Here is a 27,858-nt window from a genome sequence, read left to right on the forward strand (position 1 = left end):
TTATATTTTCTTTGTTCTGCAAATCAGAAAATAAGATAGCAAAGTTTGATACGTTAATTGATAGCTTAAGCTAGATATTTGAACACAAAATTTTATGACTGTGAAATTTATTGTACCCTAAATGGGAGCTGATCCTAGATTCCAAAGAATTTTAATTCCCTTTCAAAAATGTAATATTGAAGTGTGAGTCACAAAACATAAAGTTAATCATTTTAAAGTGAGCAATTTAGTGCAATGTAGTACATTCAAAATTTTGTGCAACCACCACCTGAATCTAGTTCCAAAATATTTTAATCACACCCAAAAAAATCCTGTGGCCACTCAGCATTTGCTTACAATTCTTTTCTCCCCACTGCTTCTAGTAACTACCAGTCTGCTTTCCGTGTATTTATTTAGTCTGTATGTTTCATATAAACTGAATCATACAATGTGTGAACTTTTTCTGTCTGGCTTATTTCATTTAGCATAAAGTTTTGGGCTTTTCTTTATTGGAAGGTTATTGATTACTGATTCAGTCTCCTTGCTTTTTACTGCTCTCTTCTTGTTTTCTGTTTCTTCTTAATTCAGTCTCATTAGGCTTAACTTTCATTTTCTTTTTTACACATGGACATTAATTATTACTGCATCATTTGCTGAAAATGTCTGTCTTTCTCCATTGGATTGCCTTGGCACCTTTGTGAAAATCAGTTGACTGTATTTGTGTAGGTCTATTTCTAAGTTCTCCATTCTATTCTATTTACCTATGTATATATTATTTAACCGATACTACACTGTCTTGATTGCTGTAGCTTTATGTTAACTCCTGAATCTGGATAATGTAAGTCATCCAACTTTGTTCTCTCATTTTCCAGATTATTTTTATTTTAGCACCTTCGTCATACCATATTCGTTTTAGAATAAGCTTGTCAATATCCATAAACATTCAGCTTTTCAAATTCTATAAACAATATAGAATGTTGTTTGAAATAGCATTGATTCTGAAACTAGGAAAAATTGACACTTTTACATCAGTGAATCTTGCAATGCATGGACATGGGTATATTTCTCCATGTGTTCAGAATTTCTGTGATTTCTTTCATCAGTGTTTTGTAGTTTTCTACATAAAAATCCTGAATAGAATTTACTAGACTTATACTGAAGGATTTCATTTTGCCATAAAATTGTGAATGGTATAATTAGATTTAATTTAAATTTCAGTGTTATTTACTGGATTATACAAATACAAATGCAATTTATTTTGTATCAACCTTACATGATTTATATTGACCTTGCATCAAGTGACCTTGCCAAAGTCACTTGTCAGTTCTTAAGTTTTGCTGTAGACTCTTTGGGATTTTGACGTTCACATTATCTGAAAATAAGGACAGTTTTATTTCTTTCTTTCCAATCTAGATCTCATTTATTTTATTTTTCTTGCCCTATTATTCTAGGTAGTACTTCCGATAAAATGTTGAATAGCAGGGGTCAGAAAAGGCAGTTTTGCCTTATTTCTGATCTTAGTGTGAAAGCATTCAGTCTACCCTCTGGGGTATTCTTAGCTCTAGGTTTTACTTTATTTTATTTTTTTGTATCTCCTATTAGGTTAAGGAAGCTCCCTTATATAACTTATTCTTGAGGATTTTTACCATGAATGGATATGGAATATTGTCAGATAATTTTCTGCATCTGTTGATATGATCATATGGGTTTTATATTTAATGGGCTAATATGCTGAATTAAATTAATTAATTTTTGTATATTAAAACATCCTTGAATTTCTGTGACGAACTCCACATGGTATTATCATTTCATATGTTACTGGATTTAATTTGCAGATATTTTGTTCAGATTTTTGCATCTATGTTAGAGATATTGGTAGGTAGTTGGTGCTTTTAATGTATTTTTATGCTTTTGGTCTCAGGATACTACTGGCCTTATAAAATTAATTGGGAAGTATTATCTTCCCTTTTCTTTTCTGAAATAGATTGTATAGAAATGGTATAATTTATTTTTTAAACTGTTGGTAATAATACTACAGTGAAACCATTTGAGACTTCAGTTTCCTTTCTTGGAAAGGTTTTAACTACAATAACCGCAATTTAAAAAATAGATTTAGGGCTATTCAAGTTACCTATTTATTTTGAGTGATTTTTGATACTTTGCATTTTTCATGATTTTGGTCTATATAATGGCATACAGTTGCTAATAGCATTTCCTTACTATTACTTTAATGTTAGAGGAATCAGTATTTGTCCTCTTTTTAAGATTTCTGATATTGTTTATTTATGTTTTATATTATTCACTTATTTATTTTCTGTAGAGGTAAAGTGTATGTTGTGCAGGCTGATTTTGAACTCCTAAGCTCAAGCGATCCTCCCTCCTTGGCCTCCCAAAGAGCTGAGATTACAAGCATGAGTCATCACACACAGCCACCTCTTTTACTCTTGATTAATATCGGTCAAGTTTTATTTTTATTTTCATGTTTTCAAATAATTCACTTCAGTTATTATTCATTTTTTCTCTGTTGATTTCTTCTCTAATTTGTGTTACTTCTGGTTCACTTTGCTTTTCCTTTGCTTTCCTTTGCTAAGATGAAAACTCCCAATCTGCATTTAAACAAGCCCTCTAATGCTCACTATACTTTTAGAATGGATGGATTGCACGATCAACTTCCTGTTTTACTCTTATGCTGTCCCCTAAAGATTGATCAAACCCCCAAACTTTATTTCACAATGCTGTTATTTTAGTAATCATGGATGACAGGACCTCCTTCTACTTGTACACAATACCACTTTACCCACATGCTCTAAACCAAATATACACAAGATATTCCAAGAAAACATCAAGCTCTTGGTGGAGGTGGAGCAAGGTGGCTGGATAGAAGCTTTCACTGAGCGTCCTCCCTGCAGGAACACCAAATTTAACAACTACCTACACACAAAAGAACACCTTCATAAAAAACAAAAACTATGTGTGCAATCACCGTACCTAGTTTTAACTTTATGTTGCTGAAAGATGCTGTGAAGAAGGTAGGAAAGACAGCCTTGAATTATTATCACCAGCCCTCCTCCATCTTCTGGCAACAGCCTCATGGCATGGAGAGAGAATCCGTGCACTTGAGGAACGGAGGGCGCAGTGATTGTAGGGAAATTACCCATCTGAAATGGTCAGAACTTGAGTTTCAGGAAGCATTGCCACTGCAGGATAAAGCATTCTGGGATCCTAAATAAACCGGAAAAGCAGTCTATGCCATAAGGGCCACAACTACTAGGTAGATCCAGGGGCTGTGCTGGGCTTGGGGCAGTGAACTTAGGGTGCATGTGACCAAGTGAAACACTAGCTAGGGCAGCTAAGGGAGTGTTTGCGCCACCCCTGCCTTAACCCCACGCAACACAGCTTGCAGCTGTAAAAGAGACTCTTTCCTTCTGCTTGAGAAAAGGATAGGGGAGAGTAAAGAGGATTTTGTCTTTCAACTTGGATAGCAGCTCAGCTACAGTAGGATAGGGCACTGGGCAGAGTGTGAGACACCCATTCCAGGTCCTAGCTCCTGTGTGACATTTACAGACAGATGCTGGGCCAGAAGGAAAACTGCTGCCTTGAAGTCAAGGACTCAGTTCTGGAAGGATTCAATGCCTGCTGTCTAAAGGGACCTTAGGCCTGAAATAATTAGCAGCTGTACCAAGGCAGTACTCCCTATGGGCCTCTGAGGAGACTCAGAGCTGTGCTGGCTTCAGGTGTGATCCACCACATTCCTAGTTGTGATCGCTATAAGAAAAGTCTCCTTTTGCTTGAGAAAAACAGAGAGAAGTTTACCCAATTCCAGGACATGGTCCCTGGACAGCATTTCTGGACCTGCCAGGGCCAGAAGGGAGCCCACTGCCCTGAAAGATGACCATTCACCACAAGCTGACTGAAGAACTCTAGACCTTAAGTGAACATCAGCAGTAGCCTAGCAGTACACCCTGTGAGCCTGTGCTAGCAGTGGCACTGAAGAGAGAGCCTGTGAAAAGGAAAGGCAAGGGTGAGAAAGACTTTGTGCTGTGGTTTGAGTGCCAGCTCGGCAGCAATAAAAGAGAGAACCAGACAGATTTCTAAGGTTAGCAATACCAGGTCCTGGCTCCAGGACAGCATCTCTGGAACACCTGTGGCCTGAGGGAACTTGCCAAACTAAAGGGAAGGGCACAAGCCTGGCTGGCTTAATCACCTGCGGATTGCGGAGTGTTGGGGTTTTCAGTGAACACAGGCAGTAGCAAGATGGTGGTTACAGCGGAGCTTGTGTGAGATGTGGTGCTTTGCTGGCTTCAGGTCTGACCCAGTGCAGTCCTAATGGTCATGGCCACAGGAGTTCTTTTGTCACCGCTTGCCCAGCTGCAAGTATCTCGGCACAGAGAGAGAGAGACTCCATCTGCGAGAAAGTTAGGGAAGAGAAGAAGAGTTTCTGCTAGGAAATTCAGATAATTATTCCATATCTTATCCAAGATTAACAAGGCGGTACCTCTATGCATCTGCAAGAGTCACAGTGTTACTGGGCTAGGAGTCGCCCTGAATGCAGGTACAGCTGCAATGACCAAACACTTAGATCACAACACCTAAGTCCCTTTCAATACATGGAAAGGCTTTCCAAGAAGGATAGGTAAAAACAAGCCAAGACTGCAAAGGTTAAAAGAAATTCCTAACTCTTCTATAACCAGACACTGACAAACATCTACAAGTACCAAGATTATCCAAGAAATTATGACCTCAACAAACAAACTTAATAAGGCACAGGGGGCAATCCTAGAGAAACAGAGATATATAACATTTCAGATAGAGAATTCAAAACAGTTGTTTTGAGGAAACTCAAAGAAACTCAAGACAATACAGAAAAGGAATTCAGGATTCTATCAGATGAATTTAACAAAGATTAAAATAATTAAAAGGAATCAAGTAGAAATTCCAGAGCTGAAAACTGCAATTGGTATACTGAAGAATGCATCAGAATCTCTTAACATTAGAATTGACCAAGCAGAAGAAAGAATTAGTGAGCTTTAAGACAGGCTATTTGAACTAGCCGGGCGACCTGGCAGGCGCCTGTAGTCCCAGCTACTGGGGAGGCTGAGGCAGGAGAATGGCGTGAACCCGGGAAGCAGAGCTTGCAGTGAGCTGAGATCCGGCCACTGGACTCCAGCCTGGGCGACAGAGCGAGACTCCGTCTCAAAAAAAAAAAAAAAAAAAGACAGGCTATTTGAAAATACACAGTCAGTGGAGACAGAAGAAGAAAGGAAAAAAAAAAAAAGGAAGCACCCCATGAGGTCTAGAAAATAGCCTCAAAAGGGTAAATCTAAGAGTTACTGGCCTTAAAGAGCGGGTAGAGAGAAATATAGGGTGGAATGTTTATTCAAAATGATAACAGAGAATTTCCCAAACCTAGAGAAAGTTATCAATATTCAAGTACAATAAGGTTACAAAACACCACGCTGATTTAACCCAAAGAAGACTACCTTAAGGCACTTAATAATCAAATTGCCAAAGGTCAAGTATGAGGAAAGAATTCTAAAAGCAGCAAGAGACCAAACCTATGACTCTGGCATTACTTAAATGAAAAAATCTGCATTCAATAATTCAATCTCTCCTGTCTTCAAGAGACCCATCTCACGTGCAATCACACCCGTAGTCTCAAAGTAAAGGGATGAAGAAAGATCTGTGAAGCAAATAGCAAACACACAAGAAAAGGAGGGGTTGCTATTTTTATTTCAGACAAAACTGACTTTAAACCAATAATCATCCAAAAGAGAAACACAGGCATTATGAAATGTTAAAGGGTTCAATTCAACAAGAAGACATAACTGTCTTAAAAAATATATACACCCAACAGTGGAGCACTCAGCTTCATAAAACATTCTTGGAGACAAACGAAGAGATACAAATTATTACACAATAATAGTAGAAAACCTCACAACCCCACTAACAGTGTTAGATAGATCACTGAAGCAGAAATTTGTTAGCAATCCTAGCAAAAATGTTCCAAAAACTATGGGAGGGGGGACTCTTCCCTACCTTATTGTATAAGGCCAGCATTGTTCTTATACCAAAACCTGGCAGAGACACACATAAAAGGAAACATCCAACAAATATCCCTGATAAACATAAACACAAAATTCCTCAACAAAATACTGGCATTTTGAATCCAGCAGCACATCATAAAGCCAATACACCATGATCAAGTGTGCTTTATTCCTAAGATGCAAGTTTGGTTCATCATAGGCAAATCAATAAATGTGATACATCACATAAACAGAACTAGAAACAAAACTATATGATCAACTCAATAGATGTACAAAAGGCTTTTGATAAAATCAAGCATTCCTTCATGTTAAAAACCCTCACCAGACTAGAAGTTGAAGGAAAATATCTCAAAATACTAGATCTATCTATGACAAACCCACAGCCAACACCATACTGCAGAGCCAAAAGGTGAAAATGTTTCTGTTGACAACCAAGACAAGACGAGGAGGCCCATTTTTATCACTCTTATTCAACATAGTACTGGAAGTGTCAGTCAGAGCAATCAGGAAAGAGAAATAAATAAAAGACATCCAAATGGGAAGAGAAGAAGTCAAACTATTTCCCTTTACAGGTGATAAGATTCTATACCAAGACAACCTCATAGCCTCTGCTCAAAGGCCCTTCAAACATATAAATAATTTCAGTGAAGTTTCAGGATACATAATCAGTTGGGCAAAAATCAGTAGCATTTTAATACACCAATAATGTCCAAGCAGAGAGCCAATTCAAAAATGCAATTCCATTCACAATAGCCGCACACCAAAAAAAAAAAAAAAAAAAAAAAAAAAAAAAATGTCTAGGAATACAGCTAGCCAGGGATGTGAAGGATATCTACAGCAAAGATTACAAAATGGTGCTGAAAGAAACCAGAGAAAACAAAAATAAAGAAAAAATAATCCCATGCTTACTGACAGGAATAATCAATATTGTTAAAATGACCATAGAGCCCAGTGCAATTTACAGATTGGATCCTATTTGTATCAAACTACCAATATCATTTTTCACAGAATTAGGAAAAGAAACTATTGTAACATTTATAAAGAACCAAAAAGGAGCCTGAATAGCCAAAGCAATTATAAGCAAGAAGAACAAAACCAGAAGTATCATGCTACCCAATTTCAAACTATACAACAAGACTACAGTAACTAAGACAGCATGATATTTGATGTGATTTGACTGTGTCCCCAACCAAATTTCATCTTGAATTGCAATTCCCATAATGCCCATGTGTCGTGGGGGGATCCCAGCGGAAGGTAATTGAATCACGCAGGCAGCTACCCTCATGCTGTTCTCATAACAGTGAGTTCCCTCAAGATCTGATGGTTTTATAAGGGGCTTTCTCCACCTTCACTCTCATTCTTCTCATTTTTTGCCACCATGTGAAAGATGTGCTTGCTTCCCCTTATGTCTTGACTGCAATTTTCTGGAGGCCTCCCACCCCTGTAGAACTATGAGTCAATTAAACCCTTTTCCTTTATAAATTACCTAGTCTCAGGTATTTCTTCATAGCAGCATAAGAATGGACTAATACAGTAAATTGGTACTAGGTAGTGGAGCACTATTGTAAAGATACTCAAAAATATGGAAGCAATTTTGGAAATAGGTAACAGGCAGAGGTTGGAATAGTTTGAAGGGCTCAGAAGAAGACAGAAAAATGTGGGAAAGTTTGGAACTTCCTTGTTGAATAGCTTTGATCAAAATGCTGTTAGTGATATGGACAATGAAGTCTAGGTTGAGGTGGTCTCAGAGGGAGATAAGGAACTTGTTGGGAACTGGAGTGAAGGTGATTCTTGCTATGCTTTAGCAAAGAAACTGGCAGCATTTTGCCCCTGCCCTAGAGATCTGTGGAACTTTGAACTTGGGAGAGATGGTATAGGGTATGTGGTGGAAAACATAAGCAGAAAAGCATTCAAGAGAAAGCAGAGCATAAACATTTGGAAAATTTGCAGCCTGACAATGTGGTAGAAAAGAAAAACCCATTTTCTGGGGAGAAATTCAAGCCAAATGCAGAAATTTGCATAAGTAACAAGGAGCTGTATGCTAATCACCAAGACAATGAGAAAAATGTCTCCAGGGCATGTGAGAGACCATCACAGAAGACCCTGCTATCACAGGCCCAAAGGCCTAGGAGAAAAAAATGGTTTTCTGAGCCAGGTCCAGGGACCCCTGCTGTGTGCAACCTCAGGACTATGTCTCAGCCACTCCAGCCATGGCTAAAAGGGGCCAAAGTACAATTCAGGTCATTGCTTCAGAGGGTATAAGCCCCAAGCTTTGGCAGCTTCCATGTGGTATTGATTCTGCAGATGCAGAAAAGACAAGAATTAAAGTTGGGGAACCTCCACCTAGATTTTAGATAATTTATGGAAATTCCTGGGTGTCCAGGTATAAGTTTTCTACAGAAGCAGAGCCCTCATGGAGAACTTCTGTTAGGGCAGTGTGGAGGAGAAATGTGGGATCAGAGCCTCCCATACAGTGTCCCCACTGGGGCATGGCCTAGTAGAGATGTGAGAAGATGGCCATCATTCTCCAGACCCCAGAATAGTAGATCCACTGATACCTTGCACTATGCACCTGTAAAAGCCACAGACACTCAACACCAACCCATGAAAGCAGCCTGAAGTGGGGCTGTATCTTGCAAAGCCCCAGGGGCAGAGCTGCCCAAGGCCATGGGAGCCCACCTCTTGAATCAGTGTGACCTGGATGTGAGATGTGAAATCAAAGGAGATCATTTTGGAAATTTAAGGTTTAATGACTACCCTTAAATGACTACCTTTTGGACTTGCATAGGGCCTGTAGCCCTTTGCTTTGGCCAATTTTTCCCATTTGGAATGGGAGTACTTATCCAATACCTGTACTCCCATTATATCTAGGACATATCTAACTTGCTCTTGATTTTACAGGCTCATAGGCAGAAGGGACTTGCCTTGTCTCAGATGAGACTTTGGACTTGGACTTTTGAGTTAGTGCTGGAATGAGTTAAGATTTTGGGGGACTGTTGAAAGGGCATGAATGGGTTTTGAAATATGAGGACATGGGATTTGGGAGGGGCCAGAGGCAGAATGATACGGTTTGGCTGTGTCCTCACCAAAACCTTATCTTGAATTGTAGTTCTCATAATCCCTATGTGTCAGGGGAGGTACCCAGTGGGAGGTAATTGAATCATAGGGGCAGTTACTCTCATGCTGTTCTCATGATAGTGAGTGAGCTCTCACAATAACTGATGGTTTTACAAGGGGCTTTTCCCCCATTCACTCTCATTTCTTTCCTTCCTGACACCATGTGAAGAAGGATGTGTTTTTTCTCCCCTTCTCCCATCATTGTAAGTTTCTTGAGGCCTCCCAAGTTCTGCAGAACTGTGAGTCAATTAAACCTCTTTCCTTGATAAATTACCCAGTCTTGGATATTTCTTCATATCAGTGTGAGAATGGACTAATACAATACTGGTGCAAGAATAGACACATAGACCAATGGAACAGGTTAGAGAAAACAGAAATAAAGCCACATACCTATAACCATCTTTGACAAAGTCAAAAGTAACAGGCAACGAGGAAAAGTCTACCTATTGATTAAATGATTCTGGAATAACTGGCTAGTCATATGCACAAGATTGAAACTAGACTTCTTTCTTTCATCATATACAAAAATAAACTCGAGATGGATTAAAGACTTAAATATGAGACTGAAAATTATAAAATGTTTAGATGAAAGCCTGGAACATACCATTCTGGACATAGACCGTGGCAAAGCTTTCAAGATAAATTCTCCAAAAGCAATTGCAACAAAAACAAAAATAGTCAAATATAACCTAATTAACCTAAAATCTTTCTGTTCAGCAAAATGAACTATTAACAGAGTAAACAGACAACCTACAGAATGGGAGAAACTATTTTCAAACTATGCATCCAACAAAGGCTTAATGTCCAGAATCTATGAGAACCTTAACGAAATCAACAAACCAAAAAACATTAAAAAATAGACAACATGAACAGACAATTCACAAAGAAGACACATATGTAGCCAATAAGTGTATGGAAAAGTGCTCAACATCACTAATCATTAGAGAAATGCCAAACAAAACCACAGTGAAATATCTCATACCAGTCAGAATGGTAATTATTAAAATGTCAAAAAATAACAGTTTTTTGCAAGTTTGCAGAGCTAAGAGGGCACTAATACACTGTTGCTAAGAATGTAAATTAGTTCAACCACTGTGGAAAGCAGTTTGGAGATTTCTCATGGAACTCACAGAGTGGTATAATGGATATTGCAGACTCAGAATGGGGAGGGCTAGAGGAGAGTAAGGGAGAAAAACTACATATTAGGTACAATGTGCAACAATTGAGTGCTGGGTACACTAAAGCCTCAGACTTCATTGCTCTACATGCAGCCAATTCATCCATGTAACCAAAGCCACTTGTACCCCATAAAGCTATTTCTGTACTATTTTTAATTTTTAACCCTATAAAGCTATTAAAATAAAAAAGAAAGTTTGTTTCTTGAGAAGACAAACAAAATGAACAAAATTTTAGCTGGAATAAAAAACAGAGTGAAGATTCAAATAAATAAGATCAGAGGTGAAAAAGAAGACTACAGCTGATACCACAGCTATTCAAAGAATCATTAGAGACTACTATAAGCAACTATATGCCAGTACATTGGAAAACTTAGAAGAAATGGATAAATTTCTAGACACATGCAATCTACCAAAATTAAACAATGAAGAAATTGAAAACCTGAACAGACACATAACGAGTATAAAGATCAAAGTGATAATAAAATGTCTCCCAGCATAGAAAAGCCTGGGACCCAATAGCATAATTACTAATTTCTACCAAACATTTAAAGAATAACTAATACCAAGCCTACTCAAACTATTCCAAATAATAGAGGAGGAGGGAATACTTTGAAACCCATTCAGTGAGACCAGTATTACCCTGATATGAAAAAACACACAAAGACACATCAAAACAGAAAACTTCAGGACATTATCTTTGATGAACATTGATTAAATAAATTCTCAAAAAATACTAGCAAACTGAATTCAACAGCACATTGTAAAGAACATTAATCAAAACAGAGTGAGAGAGTGAGAGTGAGATTCATCTGAGGAATGCAAAGATAATCTGACATATGAAAATCAATCAATGTGATGCACGATGTCATCACAATAAGAGACAAACACTGTATGATAATTTCAATGGATGCTGAGAAAGAATCTGATAAAATTCAACATCCCCTTCATTTAAAAAAGAAGTTAATAAAACTGGTGATAGAAAGAACATATCTCAACACAATAAGAGTCCTATATGACAGACATATAGGTACACGTAGATACATATAGTATCATTCCGAATGGGGACAAACTGAAAGCATTTCCTCTAATATCTGGAACACATCAAGGATATCCACTATTACAACTGTTATTCGACACAGTACTGAAAGTCCTAACTAGAGCAGTCAGACAAGAGAATGAAATATAATGTATCCAAATAGGAAAGAAAGAAGCCAACTTTTCCTTGTTTGCAGAGGCTATAATCTTTTATTTGGAAAATCCTAAATATTTTACCAAGAAACTTTTACAACTGATAAATAAATCTGGTAAAATTGCAGGATGAAAAACTAATATACAAACATAAGTAGCATTTCTACATGTCAACAGTGAAAAATCTTAAAATCAGGAAATAATCCCATTTACAGTAGCTACAAATAAAATAAGAATAAACTAAAGATTTCTACAATAAAAACTATAAAACATTGATTTAAGAAATCAAAGAGGACACACACACACAAAAATAAACAAAAAGATATTTGATATAGTTTGGATCTATATCCCTCATCCGAATCTCATGTTGAATTGTCATCCCCAATGTTGAAAGTGGGGCCCTGTGGGAGGTGATTGGATCATGGAGGTGGATTTCTCATGAATGGTTTAGTACCATCCTCTTGGTGCTGTTCTCATAATAAAGAGTGCATTCTCATGAGATCTGGTTATTTAAAAGTGTGCAGGGCCTCCCTGCTGCATTTCTCCTACTCCAGCTCTGTGATGTGTATGCTTCCCCTTCACCTTCCATCATGATTGTAAGTTTCCTGAGACCTCCCTAGAAGCTGAGGAGTTGCCAACATTATGCTTTCTGTATAGCCTGAAGAACCATGATCCAATTAAACCTCTTTATAGATTATCCAGTCTCAGATATTTATAGCAATGTGGGAATGGAATAATCTAGAAAATTGGTACTGAGGAGTGAGACATTGCTATAAAGATACCTGAATATGGGGAAGCAGCTTTGGAATTGGGTAATGAGCAGAGGTTGGAAGAATTTGGAGGGCTCAGAAGAAGACAGTAAGATTAAGGAAAGTTTGGAACTTCATAGAAAACAGTTGAATGTTTGTGACCAAAATGCTTATAGTGATATGAACAGCAAAGGGCACGCTGATGAGGTCTCAGATGAAAATGAAAAACTTATTGGCAACTGGACCAAAGGTCAATTTTGTTATGCCTTAGCAAAGAACTTGGCTGCATTGTGCCCCTGACCTAGGGATCTGTGGAACTTTAAGCTTGAGAGTGATGATTTAGGGTATCTGGTGGAAAAAAAATTTAAGCAGCAAAGTATTCAAGAGTAATCTGGCTGTTTCTAACAACCTATGCTTATTTGTGTGAGCAAAGAAATGATCTAACGCTGCAACTTATATTTAAAGGGAAAGCGGAGGTTAAAAGTTTGGAAAATTTGCAGCCTGGCCATGTAGTAATAAAGAAAAGCCCATTGTCATGGGAAAAATTCAAGCAGGCCACCAAAAGTTGCTTAAGGAAAAAGGAAACAAGTGCTAATAGCCAAGACAATGAGGAAAAAACCTCAAAGGCATTTCAGAGACCTTCAAGGCAGCCCCTTCCATCAAAGACCCAGAGGCCTAGGAGAACTAAATTGTTCCATGGGCTAGGCCCAGGTCCTCACTGCCCTGTGTAGTCTCAGTACAATGCTCCCTGTATTCTAGACACTCCAGCTTCAGCCATAGCTCAAAGAAGCACAGGTACAGCTTGGTCCACTGTTTCAGAGGATGCAAGCTGTAAGCCTTGGTTGCTTCCATGTGTTGTTAAGCCTGCAGGTGCATGGAATGCAAGAGTTGAGGCTTGGGAGCCTCCGCCTAGATTTCAGAGAATTTATGAAAAAGCCTGGGTGTCCAGGCATAAGCCTACTGTATAGGTGGAGCTCTCACAGAGGACATCTACTAGGACAATGCAGAGGGGAAATGTGGAGTTGGAGCTTCCACAGTGTCCTCACTGGGGCACTGCCTAGTACAGTTGTGAGAAGACGGCCACTATCCTCCAGACTCCAGAATGGTATATCTACCAATAGCTGCATTGTATTCCTCGAAAAGCTGCAAGCACTCAACGCCAGGCTGTGAGAGTAGCCAAGGGGATGAACTTTGCAAGGCCATTGTGGCAGAGCTTCCCGAAGCCTTGAGAGCACAAACCTCACACCAGTGTTCCCTGGATGTGGGACTTGGAGTCAGTGGAGATTATTTTAAAGCTTTAAGATTTAATGACTGCCCTGTTGGGTTTCAGACTTGTATAGGGGCCTGTAGCCCCTTTCTTTTAGCCAATTTCTCCTTTTTGGAAAGGGAATATTTACCCAATGTTTGCATTTCCATTTATCTTTGAAGTAACTAACTTGGTTTTGATTTTGCAGGCCCATGGGGGAAGAGGCTTACATTGTCTCAGATAAGACTCTGGACTTTTGAGTTCATGCTGAAATGAGTTAAGACTTTGGGGATTATTGGAAAGGAACGATTGTATTTTGAAATGTGAGAAAGACAAGAGATTTGAGAGGGGCCTGGGTGAAATGCTATGGTTTGGCTCTGTGCCTCCACCCAAATCTCACACTGAATTGTAATCCCCAGTGTTGCAGTTGGAAAATAGCGGGAGGTCATTGAATCATGGAGGAGGACTTTTTAGGAATGTTTTAGTATCATTGCCTTGGTGTGTTCTCATAATAGTCAGTGAGTTCTCAGGATATCTGTTTGTTTAAAAGTGTGTAGCACCTCCCCCACCCTCTGCTCCTACTCCAACTATGTGATGTGCATGCTCCCCCTTCACCTTCCATCATGATTGTAAGCTTCCTGAGGCAACCCAGAGGCCAAGTAACTGCCCACATCATACTTCCTGTACAGCATTCATAACTGTGAACCAATTAAACCTCTTTTTTAAAATAAATTACCCAGTCTCATGTATGTCTTTATAGCAATGTGCGAACTAATATAATATTCCACATTCATGAATTGAAAGAATCAATATTGTTAAAACATCCATATTACCCAAAGCAATCTATAGATTCCAAGTAATCCATATCAAAATACCAATAACATCTTCACAGAAATAGAAAAAAAACTCTTAACATTTATTACAAAACTTTGTATTATTACAATATACCCACAGTAGCCATAGCTATCTAGAGCAAAAAGAACAAAACTGTAGGAATCACATTATCTGACTTCATGTGATACTTCAGAGCTACAGTAACCAAAACAGAACGGTAGAGGCACAGAGACCAATAAAACAGAATAGAGAACCCAGAAATAAATCAATACATCTCCGGTGATCTCATTTTTGACAAAGGTGTCAAGAACATAAATTGGAGAAAGGATAGTCTCTTTAACAAATTGTGCTAGGAAAACTGGAAATCCACATGCCAAAGAATGAAACTACACCCCTATCTCTTGCCACATGCAAAACTCAAATCAAATGGATTGAAAACTTAAATCTAAGACCTCAAACTATGAAACTACTAAGAAGAATTCATTAGGAAAATTCTCTAAGACATTGGTCTGGGCAAAGATTCATTGAGTAACACCCCAAAGCATGGGCAACTAAAGCAAAAATGAACAAATAGGACCACCTTATGTTAAAAAGCTTCTGCATAGCAAAGGACAAATCAAAAAAGTGAAGAGACACAGAGTGGGAAAAACTATTTGCATACTTGCCATTGGACAAGGGATTAATAACCAGAACATATAGGGAGCTCATACAACTCTATAGAAAAAAACCTAATAGTCTAATTAATAAGAGGGCAAAAAATCTGAATAGACATCTCTCAGAGGAATACATACAAATGGCAAAGAGGTTTATGAAAAGGTATTTAACATTATTGATCATCGGACAAATACAGATTAAGTCTACAATGTGATGTTATCTCACTTCAGTTAAAATAGTTTTTTTAATTATTTTATCATTGTTGTTGTTTTAAGTTCTGGAGTACAGGTGCAGGTTTGTTACATAGGTAAACATGTGCCATGGTGGTTTGCTGCACCCAACAACCCATCACCTAGGTATTAAGTCCAGCATGCATTAACTCTTTTTCCTAATGTTCTACATCGCTGCCCTCCCCTGACAGGCCCCAGTAACTGTTGTTTCCCTCCCTGTGTCCATGCGTTCTCATTGCTCAGCTCCCACTATTAAGTGAGAACATGGCAGTGTTTAGTTTGCTGTTCCTGCATTATTTTGCTGAGGATAATGGCTTCTAGCTTCATTCATGTCCCTGCAAAGGACATGATCTCATTCCTTTTTATGGCTGCATAGTACTACATGGAGTATATATACCACATTCTCTTTATCCAATCTATCACCGATGGGCATTTGGGTTGATTTCAGGTCTTTGCTATTGTGAATAGTGCTGCAATGAACATACACGTGCATGTATCTTTATAATAGAATTATTTATATTCCTTTGGGTACACACCCAATAATGGAATTGCTGGGTCAAATGGTATTTCCAGTTCTTAATCTTTGTGGAATCACCACACTGTCTTCCACAATGGTTGAACTAATTTACAATCCCACCAACGGAGTAAAAGCATTCCTATTTCTCTGCAACCTTGTCAGCATCTGTTGTTTTTTAACTTTTTAATAATAGCCATTCTGACTGGAGTGAGTTGGTATCCCACTGCGCTTTTGATTTGCATTTCTCTAATGATCAGTGATGTTGGGCTTTTTTTCATATGTTTGCTGGCTGCACGTATGTCTTCTTTTTAGAAGTGTCTATTCATATTATTTGCTCGCTTTTTAATTGGGTTTTTTTTTCTTGTTATTTGTTTAATTTCCTTGTAGATTCTGGATATTAGACCTTTGTCAGATGGATAGATTGCAAAACTTTTCTCCCATTCTATAGGTTATCTCTTCGTTCTGATTATAGTTTTGTTTCTGGAAGCTCTTTAGTTTAATTAGATCCCATTTGTCAATTTTTGCTTTCATTGCAATTGCTTTTGGCGATTTCACCATGAAATTTTTGCCAATGCCTTTGTACTGAATGGTATTGCCTAGGGGCAAAGAGGTTTATGAAAAGGTGATCAACATTATTTATCATCAGAGAAATACAAATTAAGTCTACAATATGATATTATCTCACCTCGGTTAAAATTGTTTTCAATAAAATATAGTAACAAATGCTGAAAAGATATGAAGAAAAGAGAACCCTCACACACTGTAGTACAACCACTATGGAGAACAGTTTGGAGGTTCCTCAGAAAACTAAAAATGTAACTGCCATAAGATCCAGCAATCCTTTGACTAGGTATATGCCTCAAAGTTAGGAAACCAGTATATCAAAGATATATCTACACTCCCTTGTTTATTGTAACACTAATCACAATAGCAAAGATTTTGAATCAACCTAAGTGCCCATAAGCAGATAAATGTAGAAAGAAAATGTGGTACACATAGACAATGCAGGACTATTCAGCCTTAATAAGTAAAATGAGATCCTGTCATTTGCAACAACATGAATAGAACTGGAGGACACAACGTTAAGTATAATAAACCAGGCACAGAAAGACAAACTTCACACGTTGTCACTCATTTGTGGGAGCTAAAAATTAAAAAAATTGTATTCATACAGATCGAGAGTAGAAGGATGATTAACAGAGGCTGGTAAGTGTTATAAGGAGGAAGTGAGGGGAATGGGAATGGCTAATGGATACAAAAATGTAGTTAGATAGAATAAATACCATCTAATATTTGGTACTCAAGAGTGTGACTACAGTCAACAGTAATTTATTGTACATTTTTAAATAACAAAAAGAATATGATTAGAATATTTGTAACACAAAGAAATGATAAATGCCTGAGGTGACGGCTATCCCAGTTACCCTGATGTGCATATTACATATTGTTTGCCTGTATCAAAATATTTCACATGCTCCATAAATATATCTACTTACCATGTATCCACAAAAGTTAAATTTTTTTTAAATTAAAAATCTACTGTTCTGGTAATATTCCTTATTCTCATCAAGGTCATCATCATACACGGAAGCCCAAATTCGTTCTGTTTGCCTCATTCTGCCTATTTTATGTTGGATGTTTTTAAATAGAGTCAGTTCTCTTCGTTTATATCTTCACATCCTCAGTCCTGCTGAACTTGTCCTAATGCTGGCCCTAAATATTTCTCCCTTGTTCTATGTAATTACTTCTTTACATCTTTACTGTATTCACCTTATTTAACCTCAGTTCTTTTTCAGACTACTGAATCCTCCAAACTAGTTTGCTAAAATAAAAATCTAATCATATTACTTTCTTGCTAAAACTTTTTAGTTTTCCATCATTTCCTGCAAAGGACTGGAATTTCTAGCTGGCATAATTGTATATTTATGAGGAGTCTCTCACTTCAGCTCTTACTACTTGCCTCCTTTGTCATCCTAGGATCTAGCTTCTACTGAGCTATCTAAATTTCTATATATTTTCATCTCCATATTTTGCACATGTTCTTTCTCAGAGGATTACCATTCCCTAGCTCCTGCATCAGGGAAACCTTAATCCCCTTCCTGACCCAGTTCAATAATCCTCTTCTCTATTATATTTATTTCCTACGGCCTCCAGTCTTCAGACACAGTTGATTCCTCTTTCTTCTAAGCCAGATGTGTACCCAGAACACATCGTTACCTGTGGAAGTATCTGTATGGGTCTGTAGTAACTTCAGTCCTTGCCTCCTCAGAAGAAATACTTTGACTGAGGGGCATAAACCAGAAAAAGAGACCAAGACAAGTTACAGGGCAGGAGTGGAAGCTTATTTAAAAAGGCTTTAGAACAGAAAAGATAGGAAAATTCACTTGAAAGAGACCCAAGCGGGTGTATGTAGGTCCAAGAGAAAAGAGAGAGCAAAAGAAGGCAGCAAAAAAGAAGGAGCTTTTAACCTTGATACTAGGACTTTACAGACTGTCCTTTTTCCCATGAGTCTTCCCTTAGGGTGGGCTTTCTGCATGCCCAGAGCTTTTCTTACCCTTTGGAAGTGAGCATGTGTGGTGTGTTTAGGGAGTTATATGCATGCCCTTCTGAGCCTTTCTTCCTTTTTCCAGTGGCATGTAACTGAAAGATCCACTTTGCTGTTTTTGTCTCTTAACACGCATACCCAGGAAGTTGCTTCTCCCTGAGGCCTGCATTCTGTTAACATTTTGATGTTAACAGGTGTGGACCATCAGGAAGTGGCCTCCCCCTGGCACTGCTGAATTATTTTTTAGAGGCAGTGGGATAATTGCTGAAACATCACCAGACATTTGTAGTGGGTGAGGGGAGAGTCCTCTCCTGCTTCCCTCATGCCTAACTACCTGTAACAACATCATTCTATTTTAATGATTGTTTTACCTGTTACTCCAACTACACTCTGAAAACTTTGAGTGGAAGTACGATATCACATGTTATTACCAACACAAAACATGCCACTCGGTATATAGCAAGTGGTTAATCAATGGCTGCTTAACAAATGAAGAAATGGAACATATCTTGTTTCTGTTTCAGTGGAAATATTGAGTGAGGTAGAAGATGGGATATGACTTTTATGTGCTGCTATGGGCTAAATTGTGTTCCCCCAAAATTTCTACACTGGGGCTCTAACCTCCAGTAGTTCAGAATGTTACTGTAATTAGATATGGGCAACTTGGATAAACCAGGGTATTCTCCCACTCTCAAGGTTCTAAATTTAATTATATCTGCAAGTTCTATTTTGCCATATATGGTAACAGTTTCAAGGGATTTAATCATAGTATCTTCTGGGAGCATTATTCAGCCAAACACGCCTGTTTTATTTCTCCTTTTCTTTCTCAGTCTCATCATTATTTTATGCTTTCTTTCCCTTCTCTTTATGTTTTTCTTTCTCTCTCTCTCCTCTCTCTTCCTTTCTTTTTGAACTTCCTTCCCAATTTCTTTTTCTCTCTCCCTCTCTCCCTTCTTCTGAAAATGATAAGGTATAAGAGGCTGAAAGGGGCTAAATTATTTTTCCAATTTTTTTCATAAGGTAATGGCAGAACAATGACAAAGAAACCTCTCAAGCCAGGTCTCTTTTCACTATATTACATAAATACTGTCTAGATTCATGTAAAATCAAAGAGAGGCAAGCTGTCATCATGACATTGAATGAAGCTCCTCATTACTCTCTAAACACTGCTCTGCAATTACTACATCTTAAAAAATTAGTGGCACTTCATATTCTGTTCCATCTCAGGCATAGAAAATGCTTGGCTGTGATGGTCATTAAAAGGACAGACGTGAGTAATAGGGAACAGGCTTTGTTAATATGTGTGTCAAAAATTACAATATGCATGGATTGTCAACACAGGAAGTGTTTCTCAGAATTGGCCACTCTCAATTTCAATTACTAACTTGGTCTTTGTCATCCTTCAGCTGGATTCTCACAGCACCAAAATTAAAATGAAAATACTTTTAAAAATCTGTCAGTTCATACTTGTTTTGCTATACAGTGCCATAAATGTGCATGTTTTATCCCAACTGATCAGTTATTTTGATGTAATGTAAACATATTCATAGCTATAATCTTATTTTTTTATATTGCCAAGTCAGTATTTCCGGAAGTAGAACCCTTCACTACCTTGAGGGCTTTGACAGCTTCTCTGTATCCTAGAGACAAGTTACTTAGCCTCAGTCCTACCCAGTAATATTAACACTAATAACAGATACTCTGTAGTATTTCACAGGGGATTATGAGGGCACATTAAGTGTCACTCAATGAATTAAGAAAATTTTCCAAGGACTAGTACAAAGCCTGTATTTCTTTTATTTTTTAAGTGAAGTATAATGGTAACCTGTGCTGACAGAATGGCAAGCAATGTGAGCAACTTGATTTTCCCTAATGCATATTCTTACTTTTACTCGAAATTATTGAGGCCTGACTTTGTTCAGCAATATTGAATCATAACATATGAAAGTCGACTCAAATTTTGCTGTATTGTTGATATTTTTTATATTTATATCTTTTATATAAAATATATTTTATATTTATATTTTTCTATTTACTTGTTTGTATATGACTGATTTTTTAGAAATTGTGCTTAGAAAACCTGTTTTAACTTTTTTTACCTTTAATAATTATTTTCACTTCACACAATTTAATTTAAAGGATTGGAAGGAGAAATCCTGCAGGCAGGTAGAATAATTTGAAGGTCACTTGCTTATTATGCATGTTAAGTTCTTCATGAGTGATAATCAAGAAAGTGGTAAATTATAAGCAAAAACGTAATGCTGACTTTTAAAATTCCGACCCACAATTATCTATTAGCTTTGTATTGGCCTTGTAACACATGAGAAATAAGCTGAATATTTTCTAAGTACTAGAACTTTCGATGGAATGCTTAGAACAGAAAATTGCATCTAACAACAATATCTGGCAAATTCCCTTCAGTCTTTCTCCCATTTTGTAGGAAGTGTTGAAACTATCACCAACAACTAAAGGAAGGAGCAAAATGTATGATAAGAAAAATGGGTAGTTAGAGAGAATTCACCAATGTAATCTGCTTTTGAAATTGTTTCTATGATTTGCAATAATCAGGTTGCCCAGCGAAGTTAAATCTTAAGTCTTGGAAAAGATAAAATTACTCAAGTAATTTAAACTATGGGAAGGTTGAATGAGACTTTGGTAAGGGAGTGGAGCTAACCAGCTTATAATGTTTTGCTGAGTTTTGTAGGGTCCAACAGGAAGTTATCCTGCGGGGAACTAATTTGCTGTAACTCTGCGTATCTGATTTGGTTTGTATTAATCAAATTACCCTTGGGCATTCACTGGGGTTTCCTCCACCGAACAGATCTAGAGCTTGTTAAAACCCTATAATCAAAGCTTTTCTAGTGGGCAGCCAGGTTCACATTCGGAGGCAGAATTGTAATTCCACACAGAAACTAGTAGAAATCCATTTCTCCATTTCTCTTTGAGTCAGAAACCTATCATATTAAATCAACTTTAAGTTAATCACTTCTCCTCCCTCATAGTCTGAGAACTTCTGAAAATGTGATCTTGTAAACATATTGTTATATTGAGTTATTTAATGCTTCATTGCAAATGACTTTTTGGTTTCCTACAATGTTAAGCAATCAAACTTATATTAACTCACTAAACTACGTCACTGCTTGGTTTTTATTTTCTTTTTGGGGGGGAGGGGCTTTTATCTAATCCATCAGTTTCAAATACTAAAGTGTTTGAAACCATTAAGCCCATGAGCCATGAATTTAGATTGCTTTGTTGCAAATCCTGTTTCTACCATGTACTAGAAAGGTGCTTTCAGGCCACACTGTTAAATTCTCTCAGTTTTCTTATTTGCTAAATTGGGAAAGTGGTATTTGTAACCCTTATGGAGAGATTTATAAAAATTGTATTATATATTGTGCCAAGCTTGTGGAATAACTTTTTTAAATGTTAGCTATTACAATTATTCAGTTTACAAAAATTATTTCTTTTCTCTCTGTGACTTTATTCTTATCATAAAGTATAAAATATCCATATCCTGACACTAGTGTCCTATATAGATTACCTTTTTACCAATTGCCTCTCCTGCGTCTTTGAAACCTATCTTGTAAACTTCCTCATCTGGTGTGAAAATTCACTGAAAAACAGAGGGTATGCGTTGGACTTGACTTTGTAAAGTCAAGCTTCCCATTTCCACTTAGAAGTAATTGTTTTGCTCAGATTATTAGTGTATTTAGCATAGCACTCTACCATGAATACTTATTAAATAAAGAGAAAGCTGGGGTCAGTATTGGAGGTCCTCTTTTCATTTTATTATTTTATGCGTTTTTATTTTGATTTTCTGTTCTGTGCTGAACGATGTATTATAATACTGTACTTAATCCTCCAACTAAAACAAAATAAAATAAAACGGCAAAAAAGAATCTATTTTTTTTTTCTTAAAGATCTTAGAGACTATACTAGAAACCCATCCTGAAAACATATGGGCACAAAGAGGACATCACTGACTGCAGCATCCAGGTGAAAAGTGGGCAGTGGTGCAGCCAGGCCTCAAAGACAGCAGAAACGTGGCATGCTCTTTGCCAGACTCTGTTCCTCTGTGGTGATCTTTTCTTCTAACTTTCATTTGAGGTTCAGGTGCACAAGTGGAGATTTGTTATATAGGTAAATTGTGTGCCATGGGGATTTGGTGTACAGATTATCTTATCACCCAGGTAATAAGCATGGTACCTGACAGGTAGTAATTCAATCCTATTCTTCCTCCCATCCTCCACCCTCAGGTAGGCCCCAGTGTCTGCTGTTTTCTTGTTTGTGTCCATGTGTATTCAATGTTCAGCTCTCACTTATAAGTGAGAATATGCTGTATTTAGTTTTCTGTTGCTGCGATAGTTTGCTTAGGATAACGGCCTGCAGCTCCATCCATGTTGTTGTGATGGTCTTTATTATCTTCTGTAAGCTAGTTTCTTTTACATGCCCTTCGTCTTGGCCCTGGCAGCTCTTGTCCTCACAGATTCACCAACAGAGATGGGCTAAACAAAGCCCAAGTCCCATAGAATAACTCTGGCACCCTGTCCTAGAGTTCATATCTGTCTTTGTGTCTTAGAAGGTCTTTGTCAGTATCTATTAAAATCCCTCAGTTACAGTGAAGAAGGAGATGGTTTACTAGAAGATTAGAGGTGATGCTCCTAGACAATGGGGGAGGGGGCAGTAGTTGCTGAGGAGATTAAACAACACACATGGAGGTATGGAGGTAGCTTTGGTGTCCATCTGACCGCACTTACGTTACGAATTCCCAATTTTCATCCTTGTGCCCATGGAGAAGGGATGTGCTACTCGTTCTTTTGTCTGTTTGTTTGATTGTTTGTTTTTGAGACAGGGTCTCACTCTATTCATTCTAATTGCAATTACCCAGGCTGAAGGGCAGTGGCATGATTTTGGCTCACTGTAGCCTTGACCTTTCCTGGGCTCAAGTGATTCTTCCGCCTCAGCGTCCAGAGCAGCTGAGACTACAGGCACATGCCACCATGCCCAGCTAATTCTTTGTATTTTTAGTAGAGACAGGGTTTTGTCATGTTGCCCAGGCTGGGATGTGCTACTCCTATGCCTCAGTCTCCTTATATGAAAAGTAGGGATACACAGGATCAAGGGCCTCAGGCACAGTGCCTAGCATGTGTTAATGGCACTGTAGGTAAGACTTCTTATTTTAATTACCGTGCCCTTTGTGTTGGCCAAGTGATCTCAATATCTCTATTAAAGAAAGCTACTATAACTTTTTATTTTGAAAACAGAGGACTGGATCACATTTCCTTGATGGGGGCGGGTCTTTGAAATCTACTAACTTTATGGCAGGAGCTGAAAAACAGTAGTGATAATCGGTATTATCAAATTGTTTATAGCGTGGGAGATCATCTTGTTTTCCAAGAGGTAAATTACCTTCCAAGGGAGTGGGGCATTTCCGGGTTTCTTGGAAGTTGTAGCCATATAGACAGTTTGTTGAACTCAGATTAGCAAGATCTTGTGGACTTCTCAGTCCTTTACCCCAGACCCTTACACCAGTGATAGGGTAGGGTCTGAGGACTTTAGAGAGCTCTTGGCTGTTTTCATGCTGAACTTTCCTAATGATTCTCTTGGAAAGCTGTTTAGGTAAAGGTTTGAGAGAACATAAAGCTTCTCCAGAGAAGTTCTCTGAGCTTGTTGGGAGTGAGGTGCCAGTGACCTGAGAAGGAGACAGCAGGATTTTACTACTGCACACATCCAATGTAAGATAATATTTTACAACCCATATTTCTCAAAAGATTAAATACTTAAGTTGGTCACAAATGTCTGCTGAGAAGAGCTTTAGATATTTCTAGGCTTGAAAAGATCATCAGGTTCATTTGTGTTGGGCACAAATTCATCCTATGTGGTCACACACAGCTTTTCTAATCATTAGAATACTCAAAAGCATGGGCTGCTGTTAATGAGAGCAGTGTACCTTTAACATTTGCATAATTTAAAGTGAAAGGGTGTTTCCTTTTTCAAGTGCAAAATACTGAACTATGGCTTATACTCTGAATGTTAATAAGTGTTCTGTGAGATAAAAATATATTTGAAAGCGAATTTCCCCATTTCCCATGCCTATGTATAGTTGAGGCAAAAAAGGTGTGGATAGATTTTAATATTATCAAATGGGCCATTTTTCAAGATGGGTTTTAACCAGATATTGTTCCACTTCAAGGCAAAATTTTAAAACAACTTAGTTTACAGTTAAATATGTAGTTTTATATTTGGACATAATAACTTTTCTTTAAAGACCAATCCTCTGCAAGTCCTTGGTTAAAATTACTGCTTGGATCCTGCAGGATTTTATTCCTCCTATCTTTCTTCCAATACAATTGAATATTGATTGTGATGTTTTCCATTTATGCATCTATTCAGGTCAATTTTGTTAACCTGTTCCCTACAGGAAGGATAAAAACATTTTATAGAATGTTGCATGCAGCATTCATTCTAATTTCCTTCATGTGATTGATTGCAAGTATTCTTTTGCTTATATAGCATGTTTCATGATAAAGTGAAATGTGAACACTTACAGATAGATCACTTTCCAAAAGAAATGTTAACTATAAATTCCAAAGCAATAAAACAATCACTGGAGAATGTAGGAGAATGAAGGAGGAGGATTCTTGATGGTGGGTTTGGGGAGAACAAAAAATAACATTTTGGCTTGTTTGACCAAAGGAGAACATCCCGAAATAGTGAACAACACAGTCTGCTGAAGTATTTGCTTGACAATACTATGCACTAAAAAGTAAACTTCCACATGATAGGTGTTTGAACCGGTTCATAAATGGTCTATTTGAATGTGGTAGACTGATTTCTGAATTATAAAAACATTCTCAAGGAAAATGTACTGGAGGAAATAATACGATACAGGCTGAATCTACAAATACCTCACAATTTTTCAATTTTTCCCCACTCTGATTACAAGCTTCTACAGCCAGTGAATCTTCTTTTGCTTTTCTTCCCTGGCAAATCACATGTGACCTTCACAGTGAGGTTCTGTTATTTTGCCATTGATTTGCCACAAGTAGTTATAAAAAGATGAATCATTTGTGAGTGCAATGAGGTTCTAAAACTCATGACTTCAGTACTTTGTTTATTTACCATCCCTCCCCTAACCCCAGGCTGCACAACTCACAGCTCCAAAAGACACCTATTCCTTCCACTTGAGGAGTGGAGCGAAAAGAGTATGGAGGACTTTGTCTTGCATCTTGAATACCAGCTCTGCCACAGTAGGATAGGGCACCAGTCAGAGACATGAGGCCCCTGTTCTAGGCCCTAGCTCCCAGATAACATTTCTAGGCACACCCTGAGACAGAAGGGAACCTGCTGCCTTGAAGGAAAGGACCTAGTGCTGACATCATTAATCATCTGCTAACTGAAGAGCCCTGGAACCCCGAATGACCAGCAGAGATACCCAGGAACTACACTGAAGGTCTTGATGAGCTTCTGAGACTAGCTGGCTTCAGGTACCAACACCACCACAGTGGGATAAAGCAACAAGTGGGCTCTTGAGACTTGACCCTTGGATGGCATTTCTGGACCTGTCCTGGGCCACAGTGGAGCCCACAGCCCTGCAGGGTGTGTTACAGCCCAGGCAGAATTTACCACAAGCTGACTTAATAGACCTTGGGCCTTAAGGAAACATTGGTGGAAGTCTGGCAGTACTTTTTCTTGTGGCCAAGGGTGATAGTGGCTAAGTGATGAGGCTCCTGTGCCTTTGAAAAGGGGAAGGAAGAGTAAGAAGGACTGCATCTTGTGGTTTGAGTGCCAGCTCAGCCACAATACAATAGAATAATAGGTGGAATTCTAAGGTTTTTTGACTCTAATCCCTGACTCCTGGATAGCACTTATGGACCCATCCAGGGTGTGGAGGACCTCATTGCCCTGAAGGGAAGTACACAAACCTGGCTGACTTTGCCACCTGCTAATTGTAGAAATCCAGGACGTTGACTGAACATAGGCAGTAACCAGGGAGTGGTTACAGGGAGGCCTTTGGCAAGACCCAGTGTTATGCTGCCTTCAGGTCTGACCCAGCATAGTCACAGTGGTGGAGGCAACATGGATGCTTGTGTCACTCAACCACCAGCTTTAGGTTGCTCAGAACAGAGAGAGAAATTCTGTATGTTTTGGGGAAAGTAAGGAAAGGGAACAAGAGTTTCTGGATGGTAATACAGAGAATTTTCCTGGATCTTGTTCAATGCCATCAAGGTGATACATCTCTGAGTCTATAAGAACCACAGCATTTCTGGGCTTGTAGTGCTCCTAAAGTAGAAACACCTTAAATCACAATGCTCAAGTTCTTTCAAATATCTAAAAAGCCTTCCCAAGACTCTTGGCTACGAATAAGCCCAGACAGTGGAGACTACAATAAATAACTAACTCTTCAATGCCCAGACACCAGAAAACATCTACTAGCATCAGCACCATCCAGGAAAACACGACTTTACCAAATAAACTAAATAAGACACCAGCAACCAAGCCTGGAGAAAAATACGTGTGACCCTTCAGAGAATTGAAAATAGCTGTATTGAGGAAACTTAAATAAATTTAAGATAACAAAGAGAAGGATTTCAGAACTCTATCAGATAAATTTAACAAACAGACTGAAATAATTTTTTAAAATTAAGTAGAAATTCTGGAGCTGAAAAATTTATTTGGCATACTAAAGAATGCATCATAGTCCTTTCATAGCAGAATGGATCAAGCAGAAGAAAGAATAAGTCCGTTTGAAGGTAAACTATTTGAAAATACATAGAGAAGACAAAAAAGAAAAACAACACAATGAAGCATGACTTTAAGATCTAGAAAATAACCTCAAAAGGGCAAATCTAATAGTTATTGGCCTTATAGAGGAGGTAAAGAATGACATAGGGCTAGAAAGTTTATTTAAAATAACAGAGAACTTCCCAGACCTAGAGAAAGATATTAATGTCCAAGTACAAGAAGGTTGTAGAATACCTGGCAGATTTAACCCAAAGAAGACTACCTTAAGGCATTTAACAAGCAAACTCCCAAAGTTCTAGGATAAAGACAGGGTCCTAAAAGCAGCAAGAGAAAAGAAACAAAGAGCATTTAATGAAGCTCCAATATGTTTGGCGTCAGACTTTTCAGTGGAAACCTTACAGACCAGGTTACAATGGCATGAAATATTTAAAGTGCTGAAGGAAAAAAAAAAACCCAACTTACTCTAGAGTGGTATATCTGATGAAAATATCCCTCAAACATGAAAAAGAAATAAAGATTTCCTCCAGACAAACAAGAGCTGAGAAATTGCATCAATACCAGAAGGAGAGCATAAAAGTTTGGAAAATTTGCAGTCTGACTACGCAATAGAAAAGAAAAACCCATTTTCTGGGGAGAAATTCAAGCCAGCTTCAGAAATTTGCATAATTAGCAAGGAGCCTAATGTTAATCCCCAAGACCATGGGGAAAATGTCTCCAGCCATATCAGAGAACTTCCCGGCAGCCCCTCCCATCACAGGCCCAGAGGCCCAGGAGGAAAACATGGTTTTGTGGGCAGGGCCCAGGTCCCTATGCTGTGTGCAGCCTAGGGACT

The sequence above is a fragment of the Rhinopithecus roxellana genome, chromosome 7 (assembly GCF_007565055.1).
Source record: "Rhinopithecus roxellana isolate Shanxi Qingling chromosome 7, ASM756505v1, whole genome shotgun sequence".
NCBI lineage: Eukaryota > Metazoa > Chordata > Mammalia > Primates > Cercopithecidae > Rhinopithecus > Rhinopithecus roxellana.